This window comes from Galeopterus variegatus, unplaced genomic scaffold (genome assembly GCF_000696425.1).
Source record: "Galeopterus variegatus unplaced genomic scaffold, G_variegatus-3.0.2 Scaffold2904, whole genome shotgun sequence".
Taxonomy (NCBI): Eukaryota; Metazoa; Chordata; class Mammalia; order Dermoptera; family Cynocephalidae; genus Galeopterus; species Galeopterus variegatus.
Window position 1 is genome coordinate 103698 of NW_007729015.1, and position 9992 is coordinate 113689.

A 9992-nucleotide genomic window follows, 5' to 3' on the forward strand; every position below is an offset into this window, starting at 1 on the left:
CCGGGAACCGGCAACGGGATCGCAACCCTCGGCGTTGCTCCCGCGCCTTGCTCAGCCAGTGAGCGGGAACCGGTTTGTACGTGGGATCCGAACCCTCGGGCGGGAGCTCCGCCGCGCTTCCCAAGCAGCGCACTATCCAGTGCGCCACCGGGCCGGCCCTGTCGTTGCTTTTTAATAGTTGTAAATTGGTTGATTTGTGGGAGAGAGTGACACTGGGGACTGTCTATTCTGCCATCTTGACTGGCCATATTATATTTTAATTCCATTTTTCCATGAGCTTTTTGAAGTACCTTCATATTATATCTAGATCATACCCCTTGTCCGCTCTGTGATCTTGGGCAAGTTATTTAATCTCATCAAAATTCCTTACATGTACAATAAGAATAATTTTTTATCCTTAGGTTCAAGCAAATGCGTACAAGAAGTGCTCTGGAAGGAGGCAAGATCTCTACATTCACCAGAGAAGTCATTGAATATCCAGCTTAAGAGTGACCTTTGGGATACAACCCCAGTATAGGAAAGTGGTAAGTATAAAAAAGAGCCTTCCTGGAAGAAGTAGTTTCCTTAGTGGCAGTGTGACATGCCTGTCTTTATGCTTTTCATAGGAACAGCCAGGTCTGATTGAGTATGGATGAGGTAGCAAGTTATTTGAAATCAAAATGATATATTATTTTTGTACATGTAGTGTTGCCAGTTACCATCTTGAGAGAAGCTTGGGCTCTGGATGTTCCTGCTCTTTATGCTGTTTATTTTTTCCCCTTTTATTATTTTACTCCTTGAGCAACATTCACACCACCATTCAATTTTTGGTCAGAGAAGCAAAGATGCAAGGACCATGATTTCCATTTAACCTCCTAATTTTCTGTTAACTACTGTAAAATACAAACTGTCAGGGTTAATGAGAAAAAGTATGCTGCTTTAACAAAAAACACAAATCACAGAAAACATATCTGAAAGGTGAGGGATATGTGTCGTGAAACAACCACATGAAAAATACACATTTCCCTCAGATTAATAAATAACATATATCCGAAAGGCACCCATTTCCCTCATACTGACATACATATGCCCTGTGGAGGTCTTAGTTTGCTATTCACATTTTCTTCCTTAGGGAGACTTAATGAATACCCAGTTCTTCTGAGGAGTTATGTGAATTTTATAAAATATGTACCAACAGCATTACCTGTGACAAACGTAAACCAAATTTCTACCTGATCTTATTCCCATAGAAGTGTTATTTGTTGTTGGGTTTTTTTTGTTTTGTTTTGTTTTGTTTTTTGTCCTTTTTGAGACCGGACACACTGCGCTCAGCCAGTGAACGCTGTGGGCGCACCGGTCATCCCCGTATAGGATCCGAACCCGCGGCGGGAGCACTGCACTCTCCTGAGTGCGCCACGGGCTCGGCCCTAGAAGTGTTATTTGAAATCAAAATGATATAAAACATAAGCGTTTAGGACCTTTAGAGTTTTTATACTTGGTATATTGGTTTCAAATTCCTATCAAAATATAAATGTGTTCACATACCCTAAAGTTAATTTCACCAGTACAAGCATTCAGCTATTCTCTCTAGTCCCTATCCCACTTTACATTTAAGGCACATAAAGTATATTCCAAGTCAAAGTACAAAGTAAATCCAATTATCTTTTGGCTGTCCTTCCAGAAGGAAAGATGGAAAACTGCATAGTGAATACAAAAGAGTCCACAACACTACTTGTTGGTAGATGGGGGAGCAGCTGAGTTTGAGGGACCTCCCAGCTTTTAGTATGGGAAAGTAGGATGCCAATGTGTCTTCAACCTGTGGACAGGGCCTACAGGAATCAAGCTAAAGGAATGATACTTGTCAGCCAAGAATGTCTCTTGGTTTTTCTCAGGTCGCATTGAGAAAGATGTGTGCAATATTTGACTTTTAAAAAGAAAAGAAATAAGATCAGATATATGAGAACCAGAGATGGGAAAAGTGATATAAGTCTTCTGCAAACCCAAGTTGATTGACATACTGAATAACTGTATCAGTCAATCCCCCTGAAGTTTGCAGTTCTTTGGCTGTGAGAACTTAATAGAGATTAAAATTATGAGAGTGTAATGTCAGGAAGAAAATGAGAAAATATAATGATGTCCCTGCTTTATATTATGTTGTCAGTGGGTGTAGCTGTAACAAATAGTGAGAAGTTGTAAATTGAAAATATTAATAATTTAAGATTTTTTTTATCTAATAATATTAAAGAAAAGCAATAAAGCATACTATAAATGTCAACCTAAGCTTTATGGACTCTCCTTATTCATTAAAACCAAAAGTCTCCATAAATCTAATTACAGCAGCCCTTCAGTGTTAATCTAACCCCAGCATATGCTTCTAAAAGTTTTAAGCATAGAGTATTTATTAAGCACCTCCTGTGTGTAATTAATTATACCAAAGATATATGCAGAGATGAGTAGGAGATGAATTTGCAGTTGAGAAACTTACAGTTTAATGAAGGAGAATAAGCTACATAAACAAGTAATTATAAGGTTCAAATAAATAATGTTAAGGCACATTAATTATGACCAGAGTCAGCAGAGGCTTGACAGAAAAGGAGATGTTGATACTGGGACTTTCAGGGCAAATTGCTTTTGATAAGTACAACTTTGAAAAAAGGGAGGGAAGAATTTGTTGACACCTTATTTGTGATTGTAATATTTTTAAAGATGATAATTAAAACACTATGGGCTTTCTTTACCAAAAATCACAAGGTGACACACATATATGAGGGTATTTCAAAAAATTCATATTACTTTCTACTTATATTTTTCTACGAACCTTTCTGAAGTACCCTCGTACACCACATTTAAAAGATTTGCCCTTCCCTTGGGTATAGTCTAGAAAAACTCTTATGCAACCATAGTGAGTAAAGCAACAACTTCAAAGTAAATTTCAGGGTAGGTGTGGGCACAGGAAATCAAGTCTGCCAGCTAGGATGAGAAGACTCCCTGAGGAATATTAAAGTTCAGGAAGATCATTGATGCTCTTTCTACAGGCCATGCCATGCTGGTTATCTCTTCTGGCCTGGTGGCTTCTGGTCAACTGCTATTTTCCAGCCTCCTGGATCAGTTTGTAAGCATCCTGTATTAGTCCATTTCTGTTGCTTATAACAAAATACTTGGAACTGGGTAATTTATAAAGAAAATGAAACTTACTGCTTACACTTTCTGAGGCTAGGAAGTCCAAAGTCCATCTGGTGGTGGCAACAGTGACCCAGGGGTCTCATATTGCAAGATGGTGGAAGCAGAGAGAGAGCAAGACAGATTCTACTCTTCTTTTAAAGCCCTCAGAACCATGCCCCTGACCACCATTTTTAATCCATTCACTACTGTGTAATCCAGTCACCTCTTCAAGGCTCCACCTTTCAATTACCATAAGAGGATTTCCCACCCTCTTAACAGTCAAAGCGGGGACTAAGTTTCTAATACCTAAAACTTGGACACAACTCAAGTTTCAATGAGTTTTGAGGGAATATAATTCAATCCACTACACCTCCTTTCCATTTCCTGCCCCACCCCCTGTACCTACCTGAGAAGGAGAAATTCTTAACTGGCTCTCTTTCTGCAGTGTCCACCCACTTCCCATTATCTTCCATGAAGATTCTCTAACCACTGAGATTCAGTGATCTCCATACTTGAATTCCTTCTGCATTTAACTCTAGGGCCATAATAATACATTTATATATTAACATTTTGTTGTTCATCAATAGAGTCAGATGTGCTATTTCCATGCTCTAATTACATAATGAGAGCATAAGGTAATTAAGGCCCAAATTCAAATTGGTCCATTTTTTTCCAAAATGGCTTTAAAGCTGATTTGTCCAAACCAGGGCCAAACAATACATCTGGTTTTTATGCCCTTTAATTATTTATTACCCTATAACAGTCCCCCTCTTTTTTCGTCATAACAGAGTCTTTTTGATGAGCCAGTGTCCTACCCTCTGGAATTTTCTGTTTACTTCCTCAGTATGTCATTTACTTTTTCTAACCACATACCCTGAATTTCTTTTTTTTTATTTTTTATTTTATTTTTCAACATCCCCTATATTTCCTGTAAACTAGAAGTGAGATCTAAAGGCTTGAAGGATTCAAATTAAACATTTGTGCTAAAATTAATATTTGGTAATCGGAGACACTAATATCTGGGTGACCCACAATTAAATCACTGTCTTAGGATGACAATAGTCTGATCCCACCATTGAACAGCTATTTTTCCTCTTGTAACTAACTGTGTGGTGTCACTTTGGCACTATGTGGATGGCCAGTTCCCATCAACAAAATACATAATGTTTGATAATCCTTGTGTTGGTCACTCATTTTATCAGGAGTTACAGAATGATTTTATAATTCTTTCATTTCTTCTACATTATTAACTGGCATTCTTATTTATAATAGAGCTTTCCCTCATCAAATATGTCTATTCAATCACTTCCCACTAGGAAGTCATGATTAATGCTTAGTTTTCCCCCTCTATTTACCAATTTTCAAATTCAAGGAGTGTTTTAATGGGTACCTTAAAGTGATGTGAGATTTTAGGACTTTATCTATGTTAGTATCATTATGGGCTTACAGATTTTCATCGAATCAGTGTGTTTCAATCCACCATAGTCATTACTCTATTTAATGCTCAAGTTGGTGTATCTTTGGCTTATGTGGACATCTTCAGTCTTGCTCCTATCTGTGTTTCCATTACCCTATTAATTTTTGAATGCTTGCTTTCTGAACAAAATAAATTGTTCCAGGCTCACCTTGTACCTTCCTTATTCTCAGATCTGGTATCAAGCATTTCTGAAGGATCCCTGGTTCTTTTTAATGGAGAATGATAGTAGAGAACAAACTCTGGGTGCTAGGGATGTTCTTTACCACTAAGGTAACACTGCTTCTAGGATATTTCCTGGACACAATCATATGTATATTTTTTCCTAAAATGCATGAGTTCAGAGTAATATATTCCATGGTTTTAAACATTAGTGGGGTTTTTTTTATATTTATTTAATTTATTTCTGCATTTATTTTTGTTAATTCCTTCCTTATGATCTCCTTTGGTTTATATGTATATTTACTTATTTATTTTAGATTGCAGTAAATTGTATCAAAGGTGATCCTAGGAAGCATAAGGAGAGAGCATTGAAACAGGAAAGGAAGAAAAGCCAATAAAGCGTGCACTTAGTAAGTCTATCTTGGTTTATTTTGCTGACCTTTTTTAACTTTTGAGCTGAATTGATTTCATTCTCCCTCTGTTTTCATTCTCCCTTTATTACTGATATAAATATTTGATGCTGTGAATATTTCAGTGAACACTGGTTTATATGAATCCCAAACGTTTTGAAACACATGAAGCTTCCTCAAAAAGTTCATTGAAAGATTCATATTATCTTTCAATTCTGTTTTTCCACAAACTCTTTGAAGCTCCCTTGTAGTGTTTTTACTATTATTTTCTAGAAAATCTGAAAATTTACATTTTTATTTTGTCTTTGAACCAATAATTGGTTGAAAGTTTTGAAATTTTCAGATGGAAGGGCATGTTTGTTTTCTGATTTTGTTATTAATTTTACATTTTCTATATTGTGATCTGACAATGTTTGTGTTATTTATACGTTTTAGAATTTATTGTGGTTTTCTGTTGCCCAATGGTCAGATTTCTTTAATATTTACTGCAGACCTGAAAAAGATGTTTCTATTTTTCAGGTACAGAGCTTGACGTATGTATATATCCACAACATTTAATTTGCTGATATTATTTGTTAAATTTCGTATATCTTTATTTTCTGTCCATTTGGTGTTTTTTTAGACAGAGGACAATCACAGTTTCTATTTTGTTTTTCTCTTTATCTTTTTATATCTCCTATAATTTGTGCATTAGGAAAGTTACTCCTCTGTTATTTTCTGAGTAATTGTTCATATTTGTTATGTCTTCATTGTAGATTATTTTCTTTAACATTATAAAGCACTCTTCATTTTCTCATTTCATGCTTTGGCCTTTTCCTAAAACTGACATTTTAATGCCTTCCTTCTTTTTATTTGCATTTGCTTAATTTACCCTTGATTGTCCTTTATTTGTAACTTTTCTCAATCATTTTGTTTTAGATGTATCTCTCGTATACATAATAGAGTTGAGTTTTGCTTTGTGGTCAAATGTAATTTGATCCAATGGGTGAGTTAAGTTCATTTGCATTTGTCAATATGACTGATATGACAGCTATGTTTGATCTTAATATAATTTTCTTGTGTTTTCTGTTTTATATGTCATATATACAAAAAATATATAAATATGAATATAAGCATATTTATACACATACACATAGATACATATATGTATGCATATAGATACATATACATATATATGCTTTTCAGTGTGTGATTTGTTTCCCTTACTTTTCTCTATTTAATTGTAGTGGTTCTTACAGTATTTGTATTTTTGTTCTAGTGGAATATTAGTTATCTGTTGTTATTTGACAAATTACCGCAAAGTTAGCAGCTGAAGACAACACATTTATTATCTTACAGTTTCTGTGGGTCAAGAATGTGGGCATGGCTTAGCTGGGTTCTCTGCTTCACAGTCTCTCACAGGCTGTGATCAAGGTATTGGCTAGGGTTGGGGTTTCATCTCTAACAGGAGAAGGATACACTTCCAACCTCATGTGGGTGTTGGCAGGACTCAGTTTCTTGCAGACTGTTGGACAAAGCTAACTGCTAGCCAGAGGTTACCCTCAGTTCCTTGCCATGTGGGTTTCTCCACACAATGGATTTCTTCATCAAAGTCAGTAAGGGAAAGTGTCAATAGAAAGAGTCCACTAGCAAGATGGAACTTACAATCTTATGTAATCACAGAAGTGACATCCTATCAACTTTACCATATTCTATTGGTAACTTAACCATGCTTTATTCTTTCTCACTTCCACACTTGTATTATTACCATTCCTTCTACCTTAACCAGCATATTTCTCTGAACACTAAATAAAGAGAAGATATAATATCCTCTGTTAATATTAACCTAAAATATTAGGAAATATAGTTTGCTAACATGTTTGAAGAACTTTTAAAAATGATCAAAGCTATCTAAACAATATTATAATTTTAAAAAAAAGATTAACCTGAAATAAAGATTAACCTTTCTAGCTGTCTCTTAAACTGCACTTTTTGGGTTGTCTTTTCTTCTCACATTTTATGGTCTGTTGTTTCAGGTGGTCATGTGAGAACTGATAACATGTTGGATATGAAGCAGGAACTTTGTGAAGAAACAGAATCATGTAGGGAGGGGTCTGATGGACAAAACAAAACTGTATCAGTGTGCCAAATACAGAGGAGACAGTGAACCTAATGGGAGTTTGGAAATGCAGGATGGGGATGCCACAGGTGAAAAAATATATAAATGTGATGAATGTGGGAAAACTTTGACATGGATAAGATGACTTCGAATACATAGGAGGATCCACAGTGGGAAGAAACTATCCTTGTATAGAATGTGGAAAGGCCTTCATCAGACATGCGGAACTTACCCAGCACCAGGTGCTGTGAGCCATTCTGCTATAGGGAATGGCAGGGGAGCCTGAGAAGTGATACCCCTTGTTCTGCAGGCTACATGGGGGTCCTGTTTGTGTGGCATGGTTCCGTGGAATTTCTTATTTGTTCACCCTTGGTTGCTTGACAAGGCTTCCCAGAATTAAACAGCCTAACCTTTTGGCTTAGTATGGCTTTGGGAAATTCCCTGGAGTTTCTCAAAGGACATGTTTAATTACATCAAAATTAACTGGTTTATTTAAAATACATTGTCAGTACTAAAGGTGTTTTTGATGCATGTTCCCGGTATGGGTTGGCTCAATTTAATTTTGTTATTAATCTTTCTTGTTAGTGATGTGTGTATGGACCCATTGTGGCTGTGGTCATGCTCTTGTACGTGTGGAATGAAGTTATTATGTTGGATTTCTATCCACATCCCCCAGGGAGATGGTGGGTCCGAGTGCAGTGGTGCTTACAACTAATTGATCATCAACCAGTTACAGATTTCTTTGTTTTCCCCACTCCCACAGTTTCACTTGACTTACCAAGAACATGTTGTTTCCCTAGTAATAAAATAAGAATGATATGGTGTTTTTGTTAGTTTGAGTAGGATCATTTAACTTTTCACTTTGTCCCCTGTTCTGTTCCCGGAGTCTATTGGCAGGGAAAGAAAAGGTATAAACATTGTGATTTTTTATTATAAATTAAAATGATATAAAATATAGAGTATAAGCAATATTAAATTGTTAACCATAAACTAATCAATGTTATTAAAATTAAGAGTAGTAAGTATAAGTAAGATTAAAAAGGGGTTAAATTGTAAGCTAAGAAGGTTAACGTTTATGATTCAGACCAAAAGTCTGACGTTTTAAAGCCAAGCATGTTGCTATTGTATAGTTTTCTGGCCACAAGCCACAGGCTTTGGAGTGAACTATTGATGCATGAGTGGGTCTTTTTATCAGAGCATGAGTGCTTTGGAACATTCTGATTTTTCTTTTTCTATAGAGATGAAATAAGAAATGTTTTGATTAAAAGATAAATCATCATGTAAAAGGTTAAGTAAAAAAATATAAATAAAGCAAGATTCTTGTGGTTGGTGTCCACACTTGCACTAGACATCTGTGGTCGGTCTCTTCCTTTTCATCGAATCCACACCACCTATTCAGGTCCAACGAATCCTGCGGAGCTGGTCTCCAGCAACCAGGGGCTTCACAGCAAGGGCAAGCCCTAAAATGTAAAGAGTGTGGCAGGGGCTTCAGTCAGAAGGCAGGCCTCTTCCAACATCTTAAAATCCACAGTGGAGAAAAGCCCCCTCAGTGTAGTCAGTGTGGCACATGTTTTAGTCGGAGATCAGTTCTTATGAAGCATCAAAGTCTCCACACTGGACAGAAACCTTTGCATGTATGGACTGTGGGAAGGCCTTCTGCTGTAGCTCAGACCTCATTGACCATCAGCGATTCCACAATGAAGAGAAACCTTATGAATGTAATGAATGTGGAAAGCCTTCAGGCGGCGCTCACATCTTGTTGAGCATCAGCAAATTCACAGTGAAGAAAAACCCTTTGAATCAATGTAAAGAGTGTGGCAAAGGCTTCAGTCAGAAGACAGGTCTTAGTTGCCATCTCAGAATCTACCAGGAGAGAAACATTTTGGGTGTTCTGAATGTGGGCGAGCCTTCTGCAGGAAGTCAGATCTCAAAAAATGAGAGAGTTCACTCTGAGGAAAAACCCTATAAATACGATGAATGTGTAAAGGCCTATAGGCAGAGAGCAATGCTAAATCAGAGAAGCCACCTTGCACGAAGCACTGGAAGTGGAGTGAGTGGGCTGAAGGCTGCAGTAGAAGCTCAGCCCTGAGCAAGCAACAGAGAATCCACTAGAAATAGACACCTTGCCCAGGTGTTTGGTAATACTTTAATTAGAATCCAGTATTTTTTTTTACTGAGATAAAATGTCTCTTGAATTTTATTATTTAAAGAACATCATAGATACCACATTGAAGACTTTTTATAAAGGTCATAAATTCTAGAAAAGTTGAGAATTTAGAAAAATAAACATCAGTAAGGAATCACCTGTGTTAACCTTTATTAAATGCAATGAAGTGTCAATACAATAAAAAAATACACAAGACAACTGTTAGAAATTTTTTTGTTTTTACTGAATTCGTGAGTTGTTTTGTTTCAAAACATTTCAATTTTTCACTAGCTTTAGCATAACCTAATGTTAAAATTACTTCCCTGAGTACCAGTTGAGGACACTGGAAAATCTCAGAGCTTGGAATGTGTGAGGTGCGTTGTCTGTTTCCCTCCCATCTTGGCTATCTTGGGTTTTTTGGTTTTGGGGGGAGCAGCTGACCAGTGTGTGGATTCAAACTCTTGACCTTGGTGTTACCAACACCATTCTCTAATCAACTGAGCAAACTGGCCACCTACTTTGTATTGATTTTTTTTTTTTTTTTTTTTTTTTGGTGGCGGG

The 9992-nt window shown here is 36.6% G+C and overlaps 1 long non-coding RNA gene and 1 pseudogene across 2 annotated transcripts in view; both read left to right on the forward strand.

Moving 5' to 3' along the window:
* The window catches only part of LOC103599301, an 11422-nt gene extending 3694 nt beyond the window's left edge, over positions 1–7728 (forward strand). Inside the window, exons 3-5 of one of the 2 annotated variants that reach the window (XR_551276.1) lie at positions 402–524; positions 3015–3091; positions 7203–7728. This is a non-coding gene — a long non-coding RNA (uncharacterized LOC103599301). The remainder of the gene's footprint in view (positions 1–401; positions 525–3014; positions 3092–7202) is intronic. The other variant, XR_551275.1, reaches the window with a different exon arrangement.
* The window catches only part of LOC103599311, a 21667-nt pseudogene extending 12293 nt beyond the window's left edge, over positions 1–9374 (forward strand).
* The last annotated feature ends 618 nt before the right edge of the window (positions 9375–9992 follow it).